The 25,312-nt window shown below is 41.1% G+C and overlaps 1 pseudogene; it reads left to right on the forward strand.

The window, feature by feature from the left end:
* LOC105558782 overlaps positions 1-25,312 on the forward strand; it is a 130,314-nt pseudogene that overhangs the window by 89,257 nt on the left and 15,745 nt on the right.

Below are 25,312 nucleotides of genomic sequence, written 5' to 3' on the forward strand. Positions count from 1 at the left end.
CTCTCTCTCTTCTCCCCGCTCTCTTTCCCCACGGGCGGGCATATCCAGAGCGCTCAAGGAGGCGGGAATAAGAGAGAGAGAGAGGGAGAGAGAGAGAGAGAGAGAGAGAGAGAGAGAGAGGGAGAGAGAGAGAGAGAGAGAGAGAGAGAGAGAGAGAGAGAGAGAGAGAGAGAGAGAGAGAGAGAGAGAGAGAGAGAGAGAGAGAGAGATGGAAGATGAATTTGCTCGGAAAGGAACGGAATTTTTGATAAATGTTATGCCTATTATACAGTAGCTTCCTATAGACAGCTGAGAATTTGAAGATTTGCTTAAGCAGGATAAAAGCGCTGACTCCGAAGTTATAAAATCTATCCCGACCATCGTTTGCGAGCGTATTATAATTAAAGCGGATTACCTAACGGTATTGTTACCTTCGAGACGAAGGCTCTGTCGGTTCCACAAGTTGAGAATATTCTTCATTCGTAATGTCTTTATTTCCGACATTCTGCACATGTTTCCGAAGTCGGTGAAACGCATTAATTAACCCATTGAGGTCATTGTCAAGGAATGTACAAAGCTTATTTAAAAAGAATGGCTAATTTTTGAACAGAATTACAAGCAGAAATGAACGGTGAATTTAATTTTGTCTTTCACGATTATCTCTTCTTTCAGTTTCTATTCTTTCTTGCTTTACGTTCTCGCATAATATATAATTTCACATTGTGCGGGTCTCAGCAATATTCTATAAACTGGAATGTGTACAAGGAGCAAAATTTGAAATTTTATTATCGCGCTTTCAGCGTTGCATTATTTTATATAACGATATACAGCAGAATTGACGAAAAACGCGAGCATTTTTACATATTGATTTTATATATTATACAATTTATAAACTACTTTGAAAAGAGAGAGGTGCAATCTTTCAGTCTTTTCAGTAGTTTGGTCTTTTCAGTATCGAAAATTAATTATTCGAAATTACCACACCGGGCAGCTGCGAATTATTACATAATTACGAAACCGGATCAGATATTTCATGAACTATGTAAACGGTTATCAGCTCGACGATAATCCGCTTTCTTGATCATCTCCGGAGTCGATAGCGTTAAGTGTTAAAATGGCTAAGCTAGTACCAAATTACGTATACCAAATGGCTGCTGCTTAAGCCGAGTTTGAAGCTTCGCTTAAATTTTAAACGTCAGACGAAGTTGCCCTAAGTCAGGTTTACTGGACTTAGCCAGGGAATTTGAACCCTAATAATTAATGCCGCTCTGAGGATCTAGATTGACGCGCCTAAACATATCACAATAATTAACACAATCCACGCAAACATTTATTAGGAGATAAGAGAGCATGTCCGTTCGAATTTAAATAAAAATAACTCTATGAAAGATTTTTCGACTATATACAATATATATATATTTATACGTATGAACTATAAATTACTAATTAAAAAACTTAATTAAAATAAGAAATTAATAGAATTCATGTGAATTAATAAACACTGCTGAATGTAAATGTTATATAAATAAAGGGCGATAGTCATGCGTAAAATTTAAAACTTAAAATTTAATATTAAAAATTTTAATCATAATGTCTGATTAACGCAGTTAATGAAAAAATTTCGATATTAAATAAAATTGGCGATCTTTAAATAATTATCGAAGATATGGGTTTCATTTGCTTTTTTGTCAGTAATTGTGGTCGATATTTGTAACGTAAAATGTGTAATAATTGATTAATTAGTAAGGATTTCAATAATTTGCTCATTTTTCATTTAAAGAATCGGAAAACGCTGTGCTTTATATTAATTAAAATAGGTAATTGTTCCACAATTCTCTTTGAGTGAAATTTTTTTAGAAAGACGATTAATTTGAATAATCGTTTAATGTTATAATCCAGGATTTAATCGCAAAATCACAATGCTTACAAGATATTATGACTCGTTCTGTCAGAAATGTTCAAGGCATGGAAATGAAAAAAATTCCCAATTGAAATTTTCCCGCGACACTTAGTTTCGATTGCGCTGAAAGTATTAACGGCGCCAAAGCGTGAATGCTTCTTCCTCTTTTCATCCCTTTTTTGGGGATCTCTGTTTTTCCAAACGTAATTGTTATCGCGTCGCGCCAGAAGTTGCTACGTTGCACACGATTTTTTTTAACACGATGTCACGCATCAACGATATGAAACGCCTGCTCGTTCTTCAATTATTTGGAGCACGCGGAATTTTTCGGCCTCGCATAGTTTTGTCGTTCAATCGGATATCTGACATTAAAAGCATTTATGGGTCGTTGGAACCACCGAGCGGTCGATATCCGTTTTTTAAACCAGAGAAAAGTTTTTCCCCTCTTTTTTTAAAATCCATAGTCCCTTTCGAGTTCCCAACAAACGTGTAAGCTCAGCGGAGTATTTTTAATAGAGATTTGTTTCAATTCAAGTAGTAGCACGTAACGAAAGTCGATATTAAAATCGCATATGTTGTAACGCTATTCTGTTAAAGTCTTTAATTACCGTCACCTTAATCGATAAATAGATGACAGAAATATAACATGTGGACACACAGAGGAAGGTTAATAAAACGCAATAAAAAAGATTCATTTAATCTTGCGCACTCAACGCGGAAGAATAAAGTTTTAAATAAGTGGAATGAGACAGTTTAATTCAATTTAACGGAAATGTATACCAACTGTGTAAATTTGTTAATACTCGTCCAAGTACTTTGATAGCAGTATTTCACATGCTACATCCAGAAAAAAAAACCCCGGCGTTGAATCGATACTGGAGGAAAACAGTTTTAATTAAAGTAGATTTTTCGCAACTTGATAGGAATGTTGGCTTTGTGAAAATAAAATGCCAAATGCACTTTTAAATTACATATAATAATATAACATAACTAATACAATGAGAGAGAAAAAACGTAAGATAATTGTTGAAACAAATGTGGATTAATAACGTGATTATTTGATTTTTAAGTAAATACTTCAAATCGAAAAAATTGTTTTGAAATTATTGACTCATTGTCAGTGCATTAATTCGCCGAGAGGATTAATTTTGCGATACCTGCTTTGTGCAATACCATTATAATTTTATAAAAATCCTGGCGAGGATAACTTTTTGCGAAAATTGAAAATTGCGTAATTAAAAAATAATTGATGCAACGTTTTTCATCTACACATTTTTCTTCGAAATGAGCGAAATTACAACTGTGAGGCTTATATTTCCCCTCCGCCTTTCTCCCTGCGAAATTTTAATTTTTTCAAGTTGACCTGTCTGTATATCACTCACCGAGGCAGCGATTTTTGGAAGCGCAAGTACTTGCGAACCCCGGACGGCGATTTATGACGTTTTAGTCAGGACGCTCCGCGGAGCGTTGACAGAAAGGCAAGGGAGAATTTTGTGCAGGAAGAATTATATCCGAAAACTGAAGATCTTCGACCTAATGCACGCTTCATCGCTTACGAACCGGCGAGACCGTCTTCTTCTCCCCCGTGAGATAATGGCTCCTGGCAAATTCGGATTTACACGCGACTGTTCACCAAGCGATTGGAAGCGTTCCAACGTAGCGCGTGCAACGTTTTACACTTCCGACATTTTTACCTTTATTTTCAACTGCGATCCGCCTTAATATATTTTTACAGTTGCGACTCCGCGCAGAGATTACGTAAACAACGCATTCGACTTCTCGCGGCGCGGCTTCTGCGCGCGAGGAAGGGACGACATGACTTGAGCTCGTTATGGCGTATCGAAGTCCCCGCACTGTCATCAATGTCTCCTGAATATCTGATTTGTCTTCGTGAAACTGGAACGGTATTTCTTATAAGTAGATAAGGGGAATTGAATGTTCCTGTTTTTCATTTAATTATGCTACAAATCGATACAAACCAACAAATTACCTTAGAATACATCACGTAATATCATGATATTAATTGTGTAATCCTTTGAATTTCTGTGAAAAAATTATAAGGCTTATGCGTACAGATCGAAAGTGTCCCACTATTCGGACTAAATCAGAGAACAGCATTGCAACTAAACCAACTATACCAACGGCGCACGATACTATTTTTCCTACTGGATTGCTTACGAGAGCCAATCAGGGTGCAGAGTTTACGATTAGGTGACTTAAGGCTAAATCCTGATTGGCTCTTGTTAGCAATTCAGTAGGAAAAATAGTATCGTGTGCTGTTGCCTTAAGTTCAGACCTAAAAAGAAATCTATTCACTCAAATAAATTATAGGTTAAGTATCCTATAACTTATTCGAGTGAATAGATTTCTTATTAGACTTTTAAACTTAATTTCAATGATATCATGCTGTTCTTTCACTTAATCTAAATAGTGGGACACTGTCGGTCCGTACGCAAAAGCCACACAATTTGTATATTGCACAAATGTTTCCATGAATTGACAGCTCTAGGAACAAAAGGTGCAAAAAGTGCAGCATCACTCCAGCACGATATTTGTGTACGCAAAATATAGAAGGCGGCTCTATAAAACTAAAATACATCTGCCGAAGAATTTACGTATCAGGTAACGAGCTTACTCGTATGCATTTAATTTCAAGGTGCAAGACGTCAAATAATTTTTATCTTATAAATTCTGCACACAAAGGCAAGCCGCTTCCAAAGGATAACACAATTTCCGTGCTTTGTTATCTCCCTGTTTTATTATTCCAGCAAGCTATTATCCGTTCTCGCGCGCCATTCGGCTAAATCGCTTATCATGTCGCCACGCGGGGACGACTGTCTTGAGGAAATTGACATTGCTGGCGTGGCCGTGTTTTCCACCACGTTCCGGGAAATGGCGGCCGCGTAGCAGCCTCAAGCGGGCTTAGAGCCCAACTCAAAGCGGAACTCGGAAAATGACAAGGAGACGAGCGAGAAAGGAAACGCGTATCGCGCAAGTGTCCTCATCAGTATGCAAAACGCAATAGAACTCGCTCTTACGAGCGAGAGGGAGGAGACGAGGGTGCGCGCGTGGTTCCCTTGTGTTCGCCATTTGCCCGGCCGGGGAGCCGTGCACCGCTCAACCGCCGAAACCACCCCGCTCGGGCTGCTCCGCGCGACGCGACGTTCCCGCCGCGACGACGAACTCTTCGCCTCGCTTTACGCCTCTTTGTGCGCGGGTCGCATCGTAGATGCGAGAGCGCCGAGCATTATCGTACGCCGAGCACGCGTGTCCCGCGCGTCGCGTCGCGTCGTGCGTGCGTGCCTTCGCGCACGTCGCCGTCTCGCACGTAGCGTAATTATCCGCGCGCCGCTCTTCTCTCACCGTTACTCGTATCACGTTACTCTCCTTCTCTTTTCACCCATTTCTTTCGCTCCCCTCCGCGAACGTTCCTTCTTTCGTCGTCTCAAAAACTTCCTCGGTACTTTCCGGGACTTCGCGCCGGCGATTTTATCTCGCTTCCTCGCAAATGTCCCGTCCCGGATCTCTGCAATTTGTTTCTTGCGAGTTGCTTGCTTTGTAAGTTCTGCTCCGGGACCTAATTGAATTACGAACATTTCAACGGCGCACCGGATAAATGGGCCGCACGCAGGAGGCGAAATTTAAATCGCTCCACAATTGAATTTTTATGTAGAAATCCGGTTGGCGCTCTCTATCCTATTTTCTCAATTTGATTACTTTGCAGTCTGCGCGCGTTTCCATCGCGTTCGTCCACCGAGAGTCGTAAGATTTTCTCTCTCTCTCTCTGTCTCTCCTCCATTTTTTTTTGTTTTCATCCCCCGTCTCCTCGCAGCTACCACTGGTAGACCCAGCCAGACATCTTTGATGTTCTAATGAAGTTAGTTTGCTAAGAAACAACGTCGACCGTCAGAGATTTCTAGCCCCCCTCCCCTTGCGCGCGACCCAAGATGGGGTCGCGTCGTGTTATCCGTGTCACCAAAGCGGCTCTTGTATCTTCTTTCCTTTCTACGAACGAGTGAGCTACTATCCCTGCTACGTGAAGCGGGAGAACCTCAGCATCTCGTGTTTCGCTCGTATTCTCGGATTGCGAGCGTGATGATAGCGAGCTTCACGCTCTTTTGCACAGTTCGCGATAAACTCTTTTCGCCGAGGCCGAGGGAAATGCACCGACCTTTTAGAACGCGAAACCAGTTCCCGTACGACTCGCAAGTCTCTCAGTTTAACTTTTTACGCAACCTACGCGTTATTGCAGCTGTTCCTCGCGATTACGCCCATTAATAAGTTTCAAGGAACGTTTTTTATTCTTAAAAAGTTTCAGCGGCGACACGTTCGCTCCTCCGTTCCGCGCGTACGCGCATCTCGATTCCCCGTCACTCTGGCGTTACGGGTTTCATTTCCACGGTCATCTGATCTATTTAGTCTTGATATTTCCACCGAGCGATCGCGACTAACCGAATTACGTACCGAATTGTACCTTTGCATTCTCAGACAAGCGCGCAGACCCGATGCACCGTGATCCAGTTAGCAGGCCGTTCTTTTGTATCGCACAATAGGAAATGCGACAAAGCCGACGACGAATTTCAGCCTTCGTACGTCTGGTCGGTTCTCTTCCCGCTACGTAAGGAGGCGGGCAAGCTCTAAGGACGTCGAACGTCCGCGAAGAGAGGCGGTGTACAGATAATGGCGAAAAATAATTGGACCGTTCGGGTGTTCGGGCACTTTCAAAGATCGAGCAGGAGGTCGCCATCGGGCACAAAGGAAAAGGAAAAAAAAAAAGAATCTCCTTGGCCTACATCCGAAAATTGGAAGCGCTCTTGCGGGCGGACGGCAGGAAGTTCTGTCCGAAATCGATGTCTCCGCTGTTTCCCGTGGATTTTGACGGAAATTTGTCTACCGAAATTATTTACACGAGACTTTTAACGTATAATAATATTGCAATTGCAAGAGACGCGTGCGCGGAAAGAAAAACGTACAATAGCTGCCGTAGCTAAAACTGCACGTGGCAACTAAGTTTCAGTTTGTAAAATATGGACAGCTGATATTTAGTTGCGATATATTTGATATCTTGCGCTGCGTATACATATTGAATCCATCTGTGAATATACATAGTATATACTGCAAAATGTACGTCCAAATTATGCATATGAGATGGTATATACATTTCACATATATGACATCTTTTTCATGTCATGGAGGAAAAATACGTATACATTGGACATCCGATACTACGTGGGCACATTGAGGATTTCGTAAAAAATATATCTGTGATTTGAATTAAACGCGTTCGGCGTTAACAAAAAAAAGGGACACGATTTTATTTATTACATGAAACCGATTTTTGACCTTTGCCCGCGTGTGTGAATAGAGATATGCGGGAGTGCCTTCAGAAGGAATCTAGATTCCATTAGTTTTGCAGTGGCACTAGAGCGCGCTAGTTTCAAATGAAAGCTATAGTATATCAATAAAATAAAAATGCTCCGACGTTGATTGGTCGGTCCCACGCATTCGGCATCGATTGCGCCTCCTGCAGACGCGAAGAAGATAGAACGCCGGGGGTTTTTTGTTCCCCTCTGACCCAGTTCCCGCTTGCATCTCCGAGTCGTCGGAGTGGGCGGACCGGAACACACCGGATTTTAATTTACGCGGAGTGTCGGAGGCACATGGATAATCGAATGGCATTACTGCCATGGTTGGCGCAACGTGTAACGCAATAAAGGCAATCGATGAAAGCCCGGTGACCCGCGACCACTGTCGGTCGTCGATTAGTTTAGATCAGCCGAGATCAGAGCCGCATGCGGAATCCATAATGCCGTCACGAGGAAAGAATGACATTTAGAGATTGCTTGTCGATTGACGTGAAAACTCTCGCGGGCGTTTTCGTCGGAATACGTGACTCGAGGCTTTTATCGGACTACGACCAAAAGCGAGGGTACGAAGATCGAAAGGGCTTCAAAATTGTTTAATTTAATATTTAGCAGCGGTGATACAATTCTAAAGCTGCGAGCGCGCGTATTTATTTCGATGAATAAATCGCGTTTGCCCCGCTTATTTTTACAAGAGCTGTTAAAATTGATAAGACATGCAAAACGGCGTGAAACTTTATGTGCTCTTTACGTCTTAATAGAAGATAGCAATCTCTTATTCCGAGGGTAATATTTTATTAACGTTGATTTTACTTCGAGTTAAACTTCCTTTATGCTCGGAGAGCAAAGTATCTAATCTTCCTAAAGTTGAATGCACATTAACTCTTAAGTAATTAAGTTTTAACGTTTATAGAGTTTCGAATTTGTTTGCGTTAAAGTGAAGAATGTAAAACCCACAAATGAAACAAATACAAACTTCATCATGACTCAAATCGAATTTTTAATCGCTGCATATAAAATTCGATTATCAACAAAATGATCAGATCCGGGAAAAATGGGAAAATGTCATTATATACATTTCAATCATGTAATATCTAATAAATAATTCGATAATTTGCTCATAATGAATGAAAATTTGCAAATATACATTTGTATATATCACCTATTGAGGTAAGATCTTTGATCCTAGTAATTAGAATTTAATTAACAACAATTTTTGTTTCAAAAATTTTCTCGATTGAACAGAATTAATCGATAATTTAATCAATACCAATACCAAAGTCCGCAGAATGATACACAAAACGTAGTAACAGTTACGGAACAAAGTAATGTAAAATATTAAGTACAGAATTTTGATTTTCGTAGGCGGGACAACGAACTCTCAACGTTCGTAGTTGTTTTTCTCTCGGCGCGGTGACTACGAATGTTTTTGCGTGCCATCGTGTAGCTGAAGGTCGCTGCGCTATCATTCGCCCGCCGAACGTCGAGCCGGCAAGCAGTGACGAGTGTCGCTCCGCGCGTGGTATTACTTTTGCGTTATCGGTCTCCAAGACTCGATTGCGATGATGGCAGGGATAAAACGCTATTGATTTGCACATCTTTATTAGTAACAAGTAACGTATTTCGCGCGTGTCGCGGTATTTCACATCGCGTACGGGAGTGCCCGAAATTTCGCGCGATCGTTGATTTTCGCGAGTGAGTGTGAGTGCAACAAGGAAATCTGAGAGGAGGAGGAGGAGGCTCGGGAGGCATCGGACAACGGCGGAGCAATCATGAGGTAAGTGTTTTACATTTATACATTATTTGCTACTTGTGCAAAATGAAGCATCTGTTCTCTGGTTTTCTTTTATTTATTCAAATGATTCGAACGAGAATTCGAATAAGTGTTACAGACAAAAACATACGTATAAAATTTTGTGCGTTTATATTTAAAAGGAAGCCTCTTTTTGAGCATTTTGTATATAATTCTTTTAATAAATACCTATTTAAAAAAATATAAAATATTTAATACAATAATTTCGATTTTACATAATTATTTCATAATAATCTATAATAATTATTTTATATTTCAATAAGAATTCCATAATAAAATATATATTTGTATTTTTGCAGGTCAACGTATATAGTTAACGATGTAGACTACAACTGTGCTGTTGCGAATCGTATCTGTGAGTGATAAATTACCTTTTATTTTCAATTGACGCGCATACAATACCTACTTTGCATGTATACGAATTTTTTTAAATATGCAACGCTCAAGAGTAAACGGCGCGCGCTTTGTAATCTCTAGTATCTGTAAAAATCACAAACTGATTGAAAAATTGCATTACGTTTAGTAAAGTGTTGATGTTTGCGAACAGAGACGTCGTCGTTTTCCCAAAGGAAAAGTGCCATCCTTATGGGCGTAAAATTTTCCACCGCGAAGCTTGCTGGTCAAGCCTTTCGCCTGCAAACATTACTTCTGCAGTGACATTTTTTTATCCTCGTGGAGATAGGAAAAATGCACGCCGTCCGTTTTTTAATCCGATTTCGTTTATCGGAAAAGGTAGAAACTGCTGGCCGGCGCGAGTGTAAAAATTGTTCCGCCGAGCGGAAATGGCACACGGTCCGAATGTCGAAGAGGATTACGCGACGCAAAGTTGCGTGGGGGTCCGTAAATTTTTCAACTTCTCGATCGTCGGCTGCGCCTATAAACTTGCCGAAACTTACGCAACTGCTGTAGATTATTAACAGATATGCATTTTAAGAAAAAGTTTAGAGATTGTAAGAGTTGATAACGTTAAACAATGGAAAGTTTGATTTTAATGTTCTAAACACGTCTCAAAATTAAGGTAACGAATCGTCGTGCTTTCCATCGCGTCTCTTAAAAAAATTCAACTCTTCTCGTGGCAAAGTGCTGGAAACTATCTAATCGTAAGGACAACGTCGGTAGCTATCAGGGGAAAGTCTTTCCCTTATCGCGGTTAATCATGCGATTCCATTCCGCGAGATAGCAACGAGGAATTCAGCTGGAAAGTAGCAACGGAAGATCACAAAGGTTGCCAATCTCACGATCGCGCTTGCCGAACAACTTAAGCGAGATGTAAATCCGAGAGCGCTGAGTCGACTTTACCGAACCGAAGGACACCGTCGGCCCTTCGCGGTGGAAAGACGACGCGGCCGCGATTCTTATCGTCGACGCGGAAGCAGGAGTAAATAATTTACCTGAGGAACACTGATTCGATGGCGCCATCGAGGACTTTCTTTTGGCGCGAGCGCCCGCTCTTCCACCCAATTCCATCCTCTCGCCGTTCTTTTCGCTCGACTACTCGTGACTTCCTCGACTCGAGCGAGCGAGCGAGCGAGCGAGCGAGCGAGCAACTCCCTTAATTCATTGTGCTTCCATCGACGTACCCTCGCCATTCCCCCGGACACCAGCCGTCTAGCTGAAAGAGCAAAAGCGCATCCAGGACTGTCGCGTCGTGATTCGTCGGGTAAACGGGGGAGTAAATGATGTCGGACGATCGGTTGTTAGAACCGTCCCGATTTTCACGATCGATAGAACGACCGGTAGACGAAATCTCGGCTTGCAGGAGATCTTTGTTTAGACTTTTGTACATTAACCTTCCTTTCGTAGAATTAATTACCACGAGAATTTGAGCGTTGAAAAGACCTAGGAAGGAACCTGGAATTCCCAAATAAATAATTTAATTCTATAGCGATTAAAACACTTGGGACAACAACGCTGAGAGCGATGTATTTAACCTACGAGATATGAGATAAGTTTTTTTAAATGTATTTTTGTAGAATAATAGACAGAGGAATGTTTCCTGTTATGAGATAGGCTCGTAATATGATATAGCGGAGTTTCTGCTATATCATATTATAGCGGAGTTTTTGCTAAGTTAATAGACATTTTCTGTTGGTTCCACCGTGAATTTATGCCCTTGGAGTGAAATCTGTTTAGTGGAAAATTGATTGTTGGATCGTGTAATCGTTGCGAAAAAAGATTTGTGATTGAATTTGAACATAGACATAGTAAATCTAGACTGAGATGGTGGAATTTAAAACTTAAAAAAATAACATCATTCAACTGTAATTCAACCATGCTAAGAAACATATAGATATTATTAGGAGCCATGGAATTTAAATTTCAGTTTCAAAAATGCTGAAAAACTTGAAAACTTAAAAAAATTTTTCACGTACTTTCCGTCCGCCATCATGCTTTAAAGGGTTAAAACGAAAGCGATTGAGAGTAAAAAACGTTGATAGATAAATTTAGCTTAATATAAACCAGACCAGACGGATAATTTAGCTTAATACAAAAAATGTGAAACTCGCAAAAGGAGGGACGTTATTCACGTATCTATATAGAGAAAAAATGTCGATATAGGGGGTACGCGGAACGAACAATAACGCATTCGCCAATACGCGCCAAGGAATAAATAACAGAAAGTGCATTCTAAAGTTTTCCATGTCGGATTTCAATTGGGGAGCATTTCGGCCGCGTTATTGATGGCGTACAACACCTAATGTATAAAGCCACGAGCAAAGTGCGCGCGGCTGGTTTTCTCTGCGGTGGAGGTGGCCGAATGTGGTGGAACGACGTGCATAAGGTGCCATCCTGCGGAAAATTCCGGCCGAGCCGCGGCGACGGGGATGCTCGTAAGGTACGGCGAAATGTTGGAACGACCAGAAGCCGGTTGCATTTTTATCCCGGATGGTGCCGACGCAGCAGATGAAAGCGGTTATGTCGGCTCTCTATTGCCCGTCCTTTGTCTCCCACCCCGGGTATCCAAGACGTTCCTTAACAGCCGCGGCGACTCCATCCCTCCGGAGGATCGCGGGCCGCACCCCTTGCCGCCCCCGTCATCTTTTCCGCTTCTTCCTCTTTCGCGACCTCAAAGCCAGCTCTATTTTGGGGACCATCCGAGGTATATTCAGGCACACTGGCGCACGACCAAATGCCGTGATACACCACCACCCCCGCTGCAACATGCCGTATAACGTGTTGTGCCGCATGGCGAATCCCTCTCGCTCTAATGTTATTGCCAAACCAACCTTTCCTCGCGACGCTGCATTATGTGGCTGCGCATTCCGCTAAGAGTGGGATTCCTCTGCGGCTCCGAGGTATTTTCTCCCCGGAGAACGTTTGATCGAGATTTCAATGGGATTATTATAATCGTTCGCGGCTGGTATTTATTATTATATGTATACGATCACTTTTGTTATATGCAGAGGAAGGTCCTCTATTACAATGTGAGATAGCAGGTTTTCAACACCCAAAGTCGCAAATCTTTCTTCGCAATCTAACAATAAATTTTCCACTAAACAAATTTCTCTCCAAGGGCAATAAATTTGTGGTGAAATCAACTGATGATGCCTGTTCATTTAACAGAAACCCCGCTATCCCATATTGGGATCCTGTCGCGTAATACGGACTTTCCTTTTTATCTTTTTTATAGGGAAATTGTAATTCTACTTTTTTAAGACTTATTTTGCTGGGAATGAAATTGTGTCCCGTCACGCTGAATCCTTTTCAGCTCCGTAATGAAACACTTTTAATACCCTTGCCAAACATGACATTTTATTAATACCGTTACAAAATTATTGACATCCAAGTCGGGCGATATTTGTTAAAACATAATTCTATATATCATTAATCACTATAGCTGCAAACGTGAAATCGCGCGTAATGTCTATGTTCTCCGGAAGCCTGAAATTTATCTCATTAATAAACGTAAATGTTTACCGACGTTGAGATATGAAAATTCATAAATTAGCTCTTACTGCCGATTACAGCCAACTAACTCGCGATTATTTCCAACTGTAATTAAATTTAAACACATGAATCTCCGCGGGTGGCATATTTGCGCGGGACGGGCAAAGTCACTTTTTGTTTGGACAAATGTTTAAATTGGCGCATACACGTCGCATCCGCGCACAATCAAATTCTTAGCAATAATTTGCGCTTCCGCGTCATACAGGGGCGCGTTACGCATAAATCCCGCCCGTCGGCGCGTCCTTTACCGATTCCGCCTCGCCGGAATCATTACGCGTTTGCGTATTCAGCGTGAGATACCTTTAGTTAATTATAGATTTGCTCACTCCTCGCAATGTCGCTTACGTATAAGCATATTACATAACACGTACGTGTCGTACAATATGTTACTCGCTCTGTATTCAGGAACGACTGCGATTTGGCTAGAACGTGCTTCTTTAGAAACGAAAGCAATTTGAAGAGATAGAGTATTAATGCTACGCATTATTCAACACAAAAATATTTTTTGCATCTATTATCCGCGACGGTGCACGAATTATAACGAGTCTTTCTTTTCTGTACTCCTGTTTCAGAATCCTCCTCCGCCCCCCCCCCCCCCCCCCGCGATCACAGATATGCAAAGTTATGCAAAGATTTATAATGATACAATAAAGTATCGGACTATTTTTACTGAAACGAGACGCTCTATTAAAACCGTGCGGCGCGCACAACCGTTGATCAAATGCATCAAATGCATCAGCCCACGAATCAGGCCGATAAAATCGGGAGGAGCAAGTCGCGGGAGCGCGCGTATCAGTACACCGCGGTATTCCGCCGTCGATTTAATTACCGATTAATCTAGACTTCTTTTGTTCCCTTTGAATAATGTCTACGTTCGCCCGACCAGAGATCGCTCGTGTATCACCGCGCTTGTTTTAATAACGACGATAAATCTCGAGTCCCACAGCCACGCCGACGGAATATTCGAGACTACGCGCCATTGCCTTCTTTTTTCGCCGTCCAGATTATTGGACTTTCTCGTAGTCTCGATGTCACGTCGATGGGACATTCTCGATTGTGTTCGACGGCGCTGCCGGTGATGAATCGAAGGGGAAAAAAGTCGGCGTGATTTAATTTCTCGGACGGGAAAGAAACTAAATAAAGGAGTGCGTCTCGAGAGAGTATTCTTAAGTGCGTTTTTCTTAGAGGGAATAGACCTTCTTGGAGTAGAATTGACCGCCTGAGTTAAAATTACGAGTTTACGAGTCGCTGCGAAAGTCATTACATCATTATTCTAATAATAGCTCATAGATTTGAATTTGTAATTGCACAAGCACACGAATGCATACAAATGTAATATGCATAATAAATATACTCCGCAATATATTTCTGTATCGCCATCAAACATCTCTCGATCCGGTGCTTAGAAATTTCAAGTGTACAAGATTAAACTTAAGATTAGCATTAATCTAGAGGAAAGTCCCCTAGTACGAGATAGGCTTCTATAGCAGGTTGAGATAACAGGTTTTCACATCCAATTTCAATCACAAATCTTTTTCCGCTACGACACACGAATGTAACAATGAATTAACTAAACGGATTTCACTCCAAGAGTAATACATTTCTAATGAGACAGGATGATGTCTATTAATTTAGCAGAAACCCTGCTATCTCATAGGGGACTTACAACTGTAGCTGTACTTACAACGCTATTTAAAACCCATTCTAAGTTGATGTAGTGGCGGACGTCTCACGTTTTTGCGGCCACGAGTCGATAACGTTTTTGATACACCGGAATGGCAACAAATCATCAGACGCATCGTTTATCCCCGGGCGTTCCTCGACGAAGCTAATACACGGTGAGGCACCTCGCGGAATAGCCAATGGGAAAATGGTAACTGGGTATAGACCGGAAATGACTACCAGCCGATAACCGGATATCTAATATCCGACCGTTTGGCCGGCCGAGTGCCGAAAAATATGAGAATCGGATAAGCACTGTCCGGTAACCATATTCATCGGATTGCACCTTTTGCTCTGGCGATGCTGCACTCGCAAAAATTTCGGCTCGTCCTTGCCGCTGTCCGCTGAGACTGAATATTCCATTAGGGACTCAACGAACTTGAATGTATAAGAAAATTCAGGTTGAAGAGATGGATCGATATCGGTTACTTTTCTCAGAGCACGAAGTAAGGCAGGGAAAATGTATACGAGAGCAAATATTTAGCTGTCATAACAAACTTCGATAATTATTATACTAATAAAAAATTTATATTAAAAAGTCTAATTGGTATAGCAAGAAGACTATTTATTTTAATTATATAAATGTATGTATTTTAATTGATAATCGATAACCGAATTTAATTGATAACCGAAATGTTACATTTCGATCATATTACTTAAAAAGGTAAACGTGAATCTTCTGCTATTTTATTGAATCGTCATTTTATACAATCAGAATGAATTCGCATATTTTGTAATTATTAATTAAGCACGTGTAGAAACGTTGCGAATTACACAACGAATAAATTATTGAATGTTTTGCGGCAATATTTTTCTACGTTAATTTCGGTAGAAGCTGCAATATAATGGCGATTGAAATCGAACTGTTCAAATGGCTGCGATTAGCTGCATTGGTGCTGTGCATACATATTATGAATGTTAATCAGGAAAATTGCGGATGGTTGACCTTATTTGAGACTCGCTCGCATTAGCGATGTTTTTAAAATAGTTTTTAAAATAGTTTTTAAAATAAATTGTTTTGACGTGAATATAACGGAGGAAAGGATGAGAAAGGGAATGAGTAATCGGAAAGAATTATCTGACGCTCGCGGTTGGCTTAAAACGAATATTTTCCTTAAGCTCCTCTTCGCTCGCCGTGCGTTTGTTTGTTTAAGAATTCTATTTAAACAACGAAATAGAAAGTCAACCAAGTGGAGTTCGAAATAGACATTGAGAGTACAACGCGGTTGTTGGTACGTTATTCTGATAACTCACGCATCAACAATCGTGTTGTACTATAAATGCCCATTTTTAACTCCGTTTGATTGATTTTATTATCGAGACTCGTTTGCTAACTCGTTCTAAATAGAACATTATAATATCATTCATATACGAGAGAAACAACCCATACAGCACGCATGTCTAAGGCCCGGTTTTTCATTGGTTAACTGTTAAACATAGGTTAGTCGATTCTCTATCTCTTCTTAGATACTGACATAGAAAAAGATGGAGAGTCGACTAACTTCTCGTTAACAGTTAACCAGAAAATAAAACACCGGGCCTAAAAGACACCTTGAAGACGTCTTTCAGACATACGTTTGAGAAGTGTCGTTTGAGAAGTGTCTGTTAAAAATATCAGTAAGTTCATTTAATTATTTGTAACAGTAGCAGAGCTCTCTAAAAATCAATTCTGTGGATTATTACTGAAAACAGTGAATAATCACCAATTTGCAGTTATAAGTGTACCATTGAAAATCGCAGTGGTATACTTATAATCGTAAATCAGTGACTATTCACTGTTTTCCGTGGTAATCCACTGATTGACTTTTAGCGAGAACAATTACGATTAAGTCTAAATGAAACTTATCTTCTTAAGCGTAACATTGGAGCTAAATTTCGGGAAAATGTCAATTTATTATTTCAATTTATTACCTCCTTTCGTCTATTGTTGTAGTATTGAACGGAATAGGTGTTCCAATTGAGCAAAGTTTTTCAAACGAGAGGGGGAGAATGCCGGTCACCGCTAATACGCTATCACTGATACAGTATCGATGATAATTAATAATAATTGCGTGCCGCACGAGTAATCGAGCATCCATTAGCGCCATTACGCCCGTCGTCGCGTTACCACCCTTCGCGCCGCATGTTCTCGCTTTTGCTTTATTAACTTTATTATCATCATGTCGTAATGTATTATTATGTATCACACAACGCGTTACGCGTTCGGATAACGCGGTCGCAAAACGAGGGAGATAAGTCACAGCAGGGTATGCTGATTTAGTGCACGTAAGACTTGTCGGATTTTAAGACCGCGTCAGTCGGCGTTCGCGGTCTCACGTGTCGGCCAAATGACACCATCCTGACAAATGAGCGTCATCAATGGCGTCCGGCAACTTTACGCTTCCCGAGAGCCACTGTTTACCGACTGTCCATATCAGCGTTTCTAATTTGTGCTGTTACAACGAAGAATTTTAACGAAATATAGGTTTCGAATCTTCGCGTTTCTCTAATTCCCATTTGCCTGAAAATTTTTCGTATCTAGACCAGAAATGTTACACGCGGTGGTGGCGAACACTTACAGACTTTTGTTTAAAATCTCTGCGCACACAAATAAAAAGGTTATTTTCGAGTTTAAACAATATATATGTATATTTATTAAAATTACGAAGAAAAGTTACATTGAACTGAAAATGTACATATAATGCTTGGGTCAGGTTTCTATTATATATTTTAGTCATGAATTTTACCCAAATATTGTATGGTCGTAAATTCAATTTCGAAAATAATTGTTTTGAGCACCCGAATCTAAATCTAAAAAATTGAGCTGAAACGCGAAATTTCGAGATCACGGTATGTTTACTTCACTCCAGTAACCTGCATTTTTGATTTAAGGTTTCCTGGATGAGGAGCAGGGATCTCCATATCCTCACCTCGGGGAATTTTTCGTTCAGCTCGGATGCGCGATTCGGACCCCAGCACACCCCAGGCAGCGACGCTTGGACTCTCAGGCTAGATAACGCCAGGAAGACGGATTCTGGCAAGTACGAGTGCCAGGTCAATACGGAACCGAAGATCATGTATGCAGTGCAGCTCTCTGTGCGAGGTGATTGTCGTTCCACTTCACATTTCGTCCTTCACGTTTGCTCCCCCGTACGGCGATTTACGATGGAGAAATTCGACATTTTTGTCTTTATACAAATAGAAATCACAATTTCAACTTTTACAGAAATTTCTTCTTACGTAATAATGCCGATGCAATTATGCGAACAGTGGAACATATTATTAAAGGTGCATTCGACGCATATTCACCTTGAAAGAATGAACGATCTGTGTCTTACAACATGACGCATAAGTTAATAGAAATGCAAAATGAGTCACTAAATTATCTTTGTCACGTTAGATTTCACTATTGAGCATTCTTCCCCTTTCGCTTTGCAGTGACACAATGATATTTCATCATTAAAAGCTTTTGTACTTCCAGATCCAGACAAACTGGAGGGCTATGACGAGCCGCATTCTCAGCAGACACGTATAAGTAAGTATATATACCTCGCAGACGTGGTGCGTATTTCTGGCTTGCGCGTTTGTGACATATACGAGCGTGACGTTCCTTTAGTTCCAGTCCGTGCCGATCGAATCGGCAGTATATTTAAAGACATGACTGAAACGTTCCCTATTAACGCTGAACAGACCGTCGGTAATGGCGATAAAGATTTTAAAAGGGTAAATTAAACTTTGCTAGGTGTAGAACATCGCGCGCGTCCATGCGTTTCGCTTCTGTGTCAAACGAAACGATGAAAATACGATTTGTTTAATTGAAATATAAAAATATCTAAAGATATTTGATCCTCGGTGAACGCGCTACTTGATTACAATGAAAAATAGATTTCTGCTTCACATTGTTGCATTAAACGACCGTGTTATAAATACGCTCTACGCTCGTAGCTATAATTTTTGAAGAGAGCAAGCTCTACGCTTTAATCGTGTTTGCTCAAATTTGTTGGACCGAGTAAATTTTACTTTAATAGATTTGAATTGTTAGTTAAATCTTTCGTATTTCCGAACAATCGAAATTGATTATCGAAATTTATATGGCTGTGCGTATTTGCATTTTGTTGTGATTCTAATTTCACTGGCACTAAACTTATTTCACTGTCTGCGATATCAGCGATAATATTTTGCGCAGACTTGCATAATTAATTTCCTGCGTAATCAGCATTAGCCGAATCGGGCGAGCGCGGTGTATATAAAACGGGGCGCCTGTATCGCGCAGTTTGAAATTATATCATGCAAATTATTTTATGAATTTCTTGATCGGCACGAAACTCGGACAGGCGTACAATTATGCAATCAAAACTTCGCTGAAAGTTTCGCGGGCCGCGGTTAGCGGATAAGACGCATTCTTTTTTTCCCCCCCCTCTTCTTTCGAATTCATCCGTTTTTGCATTCTATCGGTATGCGCCGCGGATGATGAACGCAATAAAATACGCGCGATGAACATCACCTCACAATAAAAATTTTCACCGGTATAAATCTGTAAAATTCCCTCGGGTGCAAAGATTGACCTAGTTACCAAGAGATTTAAAAATATAACTTTCATCGCCAGCGACTGGCAATTTCCGCTTTGTTTCGCCACTCGGAAAGTAGCGGAACCGAAAGCACTGGTTGAATCGTCGTTAAGATTGCATCAGTTGGAAAAAGCGCGATTAATCAACCGCGAGGTACAGCGCTAAGCTTACTGATAATTATCAAGCAAAGAAAGCACGCTTTCTTGTAATACAATCATTACAAATGTAAGGCATCCACTGTAAGGTATCACTGTCGCCATTAATTCTCTTTTTAGTACCACGAACAATATTTTAGCGATCTAAGTAACGTGACTAATACAACTAATTACTAAAAATTTTCCGAGAGGATTACATTTATTAGTTAACGTAAACTTTAGTAAGTTAAATTATTTATAGTCCAGACACCTTAGAAATGTAGAGAGTAGAATAAATTTTCTCCTACTATTTCCATCATCAATTATTTATTTGCAAATAATAAGTTCAAAATGTTTAAATTTCATGAAATTAATATATTGTTCTTAGATATATTATTCATTTATTGTCGCCGTGTCTTTCACATTTACGTTATTTATCTTACTGTGGTTATAAGTCGCGTTATTTAGTTTTATGGATATCCCAAAAGAAGCATATCCGAAACCTTTCACGTCCGACTTACTAAAGTTTACGTTAACAGTGCCAATATTGAAGATGTAAAATCCATGAATTAGACATGAATAGCCAATAGCGTATACGGGAGATTAGGTTGAGCATTTACGAGTGTAACATTACAACGTATGTTTAAACCTTGCGCGATGCCTGTTTACCGCTTTATGGTCGGTGGCAAACTTTTGGGCGAGTAAACAACGTCATTTCTGTTGTTCACTGTAATACTCTGCGAAACTCTAGCGAGTGCATTATATGAAAGTTTATTATCAGATCTGCATAGCGCTCGTATGTAACTGGCGAAGTGCTTCGACCGTTTTCGAGTCTAATTTGTATCTCGCCAATATTCGATATTCGAAGGCGATATTCCGTAGTGCACACGTCGAAAAATTTCTATCGATTCGTCCGCAGCTTTAATACCGTTTCTAATTTCATCGTAGATCTTCCTCCGCGAGACTTATTTATTGCAAACGGCAAACAGACGCGATAAATATGACAATGGAAATGAAAAAGCGAAGAAGTGTTAAAAATTTTACTGCAGTACCGTATATTTCGTGGGACTAGCGAGTCGGGGGCGTTGACGTCGATAACGTATCACATCTTTCATAAATATATTAATAAACTCCGGCGCGTTCTCGTCATAGTACACCGAACACCCTTTAAAAAATCATTAGAAGCTGCTTTTTATTTTTCGCGCAGAACCGAGCGACATCAATCACTTAAGGATAAGTGCGACACCGTCCTGGCTTTGACGCCCGTGATCCGTCGTCGTCGATTCTTCTTGCGAACTTTCTTTCAGCCGCTTCATAATTCTTTTTAAGTAACGTCGTTTTATTTCAGACACGTCGTCCTCTCTCTTGACGCCTTCGATGTTCCAGGGTCTACGCTTTTTCGTTTACGTCGAAATGGCAGATTACGAGAAGCTGCGTGTGCTCGATATCGGAGAGCTCGCTCTTGATACCGTCGCTCAAAATCATTGGCAAAAACTCACAAATGTGTTGCAGAAACACTGCGACTCGCTTATCGCGTGTTTCTTGATTTCTTCTCGATCGTTTTATCGGTTTTTTTTCAGCCTTCACATGCGAAAATATTATATACGAACGCCCGAACGATTAAATTAATTATTTCTTAAAATGTCACGCTTAATTTTTCCATCATTGCATTATTTTTTTCATCTATTTTGTGGTGCTATCTACTTAATGGCAAAGTTTCGACCGTGAATATTTCTTTCCGTATCACGTGTTTCCGCTCAGAACACTCTCCGTGCAGTTTCACCCGACTAATAAATATACTTGCGCCAAGTTTCTTCTTTCGCTTTTGTTCGCAATGTATGCGAGACTTAAAGATAGTCACAGATCGCTGCCAGCTATATTGTCGAAGTTTTGTAACATATAAATAAGGAGAACAAAGCAAATGGAGGTACGGCGCGCTACGTGCATGGGAATAATATGACATAATGGCATAGTAAAATTTTTCTCCACGCCATCGAGTTTTGAAAAATATACATATAATTGCATCCTCGATGTGACGTACGTTTCGGCGCGATATAATAATGCAATTTATTTATAATTAATATAGTAACTTATAAGTAAAATAGTAATTTTATTACTCAACTATAACATTCGATTTCGTTGCAAGCAATTAGAAAACATACATAAAATAAGAATCGCTGCAAAAAGCAAGAATCCGGCATACACTTGATACACTGACGTGTTGAATTTGCACCTGAACATTGTGATTCAGTGGGCACCAGTGGATCATGGGAGAATTTATCCACAAAGTTGCCGGGCAACGCAAAAAGGCGGGCAAGACCGTGCTCAAAAAAAAAGAAAGAAAGAGAAACGTCGGCGAGCGAGTTTACAGTAATAACAGCATAACATAATATTTCGCTAGAGGGAACGCAGTCGTCGCCGGATTCATTTAAGTCTAATAGGATTATCCTTAATCCCGCGGTCCTGCCGTGGCTTCTTCGTATCCTTTTCTTCGTCAGCCACCGAGAGTTCAGAGTTCTAAGGGATAGGGGTTGAACCGCTAAATGAGTCCCGACCGCGGTCCTCGTGCTGAATAATGTATACGGGCCTCTCTCGATATTTTTATACGCGACGGAGAACTCTCCGCTTTCGGCCATTTTTCTTTTCTGCTTCGGAGATGATGGTGAATTATTAATTTAATCGTAGAGAGCTTTACATCGGTGAGCGTAATCAGTCGCAGACAGTGTAATTTTGGTGTGCCCTGTGGCTTTAAATAATGCCAGTGTACACTCGATAATATTTGTTCCGTGGTAATTACAGTGTCGGTCAAAATTATATCGCCTTTAGGTATTCCGAGCGTAACTTTCATCAAAGTGCATCGAATGTGCTCAACATTGTACTGCAGACACCGGATAACAGGCGCATCTTGTACATAAAAGGTACACGGAGAAAAAAGTATTGGATCAAGACATATTCTTGATTCAACTATATGCGGCGATCACGGGCTGCCAGGCAAATGTTGATCAATTGGTAAAAATATTCGTCGATTCGTAAAAATATATGTTTCAATGAATCACCGTATATTTAAATATTAGCATATGCATTTGAACTGAACGAAATACTGCCGACTAAATGTATTTAGTCATTTGAACTATTTTTTCTCAGTGTATAAATGAAATTTGACGTAATACACGGCGACTTTCGAATTTTTCATTCGCGCACTGGAGAACTAAGTTATGTTGAAAAGCAGCGAGAGGTGACTTAATTTTGGCCGGTACTGTAGGTCCACGTCACGCAACTTTCTACCCATCAAGTTTCCGCTTACGCCGGAGTATCTTACAGCGATGTATGTACATACGTGCATGTACTGTTTCTAGGATCTTCATACGCTGAATTCTAAAGAGAGTTAGTATGATATTTTCGGATGTGTAAAAGATGAAAGGCAACCGTGCGTAGATGCGACGTGCTACAAAAGGAAAGCGGAGTTTCGTTACGTAGCAAAGTTCGTAACGGGGAGCCCGTTCGCAATTTATCGCACGTGTAATAAGGAACCGAAGAGTTTTCAAGGCGGGGTAATTTACGGTGCACTTTGTAAAGACCGATGCATATACAGCGCGCGGCGCGCACTGGTTCGCGCGCATTAAACGAATACTTGTCCCTGTTTCTAAATAAAAATGTACAAGCTCGACGGTGCAGCTACGTGTGGAGCGTGTTACTACACGTTTTCTCCTACCTCGGCTTTCTCTACTTTGTGCCGCGTCGGCGAAGCACCGGCGCAATGAAAGTGGATATAACGCTGGCATTAATTAAAATCATTACATAACATTCGTCGAGCACCCTTGATGGTGCGCGCAAAAGCGCCCACCCCCGCCGTTGCGGAGTGTTTCTTTCCATCGGGAGGAGGTCTAGTGCGTTAATCTCGCTCGTTGAGATATTAAAACCGAGAACGGATTGCATCAATTAGAGGGTATTCACGATACGTCACGCTCGTTATGACGTTGTCAATTAAAAAGTTGTAAATCCCTTTGTGCGCGCCGCCCTTTGTTCGCCACTTCGATATCATTCGCCGGGATTTAATGGAAACCTCTTTACGAATTAAAGTAACGCATGCGTTACGTATCTGAAAAAGTATTTCCTTCCGTTTGTACATACACTCGTTTTCGTGGCGTAAAGTAAACGTGCAAATAACGTCCGGACACCGAGTGAATTTTGACCGCGGGATACGCAGTGTTATATTGTTTGCACTGCGTTTAATTTAAATATGCAGAAATGCCACAAATATATTTTCCATTTTAGCAATTGATTTATTAATCAACTCGGGGTTGCTTGTCGGCTAACAAATATTTTCAATAATTATTGCCAGCTACAATCGGCCGCAAATTATTTTTCGTAAATAAAAGTATTGTTTACCTATCGCGCGCATTACCCGTAACCGCCTCTCGTGCAAAAATAATATACCCCCGCATATTTATCAAATAAACAACGTAATGTATCAACCGCACACCCACATAGTATTTTAACTTTGCGTAGTACATTTCACGTAAGAGAAATTGATACGCGTGCGTCGGGTACTAGAGTAAAGTACGGGCTTGTCGCTTTTAAAGCAGTGCATCGGGTTAAGGGCGGCCGATTGCATTTCCGTTTCAAATGAAGATCCCACCCGAATCTTCAGCGAGGAAACTCGCCGCGCGTCGGGGGTTACCCTCAACTATCGGATATGCGCGTAATCTTGTCACGACGCGGTCATTGAATTGCTTCAACCGCCGCATGATATTTGTCCGAACATGACTTCCAGGCTACGAGAGTACAGCGCCGGTGGCGGACATAATGGGCCCCCGGGAGCAGAGGGTGCCATCGGGCTCGACGATCACCCTGAGGTGCGTCATATTGTCGCCGTATCAGACCCGTCCCATCAGGGGTGTACAATGGCTTCGGGATAACAAACTCCTAACATTCCAGGTAATGCAGCCTCAGCTGGATACGCGGGGCCGCTCTAATGAAATTTCTGTTTGACGACCGGGAATCGGAAGGGGTGGGAGAAAAAAGGGGCGCTCGTATATCATCGCGCCCGACGCGAAGGGATGTGGGTCATATGGCCTCTAACCGTGTCTTCCAACATTTTTGTTTGCGTGGTAGCCTGCGTCGGCTGTTTCTTTCGCGCGACACGTAATGGCTGACGGCTGATCGATTTGGCGGTTTTGCCGCCGCGCGATTATCTCGCCTGGTTGCGATACGCGCGTCCTTTGAAACACCGATCTGCGTCTCCTTCAGTGATATTTTTTTTACATTATTTATTGTTCGTTACACCGCGACAGGCTCCTTGTGCTTCGAAGATGTAAAATGTCTTGCATCCCTGTTTAAAATAATAGATAGAATATGATCAGATTACATTAAATTACATGCAATTTTAATTTAAATTAATAAGAGTCTTATCTTAATCCAACGTAATCTGATGATATTCTATCTAATATTTTAAACAGGAATGAAATCGGATAATGCATACTGCAAACTATTTGCGGAGTGGCGCCTCGCGACTTAACCGATTGATTTGCACAATGAAAATACATAGATATTGTTCTGTATCAACACGAACGGTATTCGCGTTCGTGCTGTCTTTTCGCGTAATAAAACAAAACAGTCGAGTTGTTCGTGTATGTATTGTTTATTGTCCAGTCACAATCTTATAATCTCGCACTCGCGTTGGATGTGTCCGCGACAATGTCTCGGGGCTGTTGCCCTAGGTCGCGGACTAATCGTATGTGATGGTGACGACGCCTTGGGGCTGTTGCCCTGAGTCACCTTCACGGATGCTACGATGCGACTCTCAATGAGTAGATCACGATCGAAACTCTTGCGCACGGGAGATCGTTCGGTTCGTCACAGATGTACTGTCTGACTGCTCGGCTCTTACTGTTCTTACGTACGTA

This window comes from Vollenhovia emeryi, unplaced genomic scaffold, assembly GCF_000949405.1.
Source record: "Vollenhovia emeryi isolate VEMERY1.0 unplaced genomic scaffold, V.emery_V1.0 DF939312.1, whole genome shotgun sequence".
Classification (NCBI taxonomy): Eukaryota; Metazoa; Arthropoda; class Insecta; order Hymenoptera; family Formicidae; genus Vollenhovia; species Vollenhovia emeryi.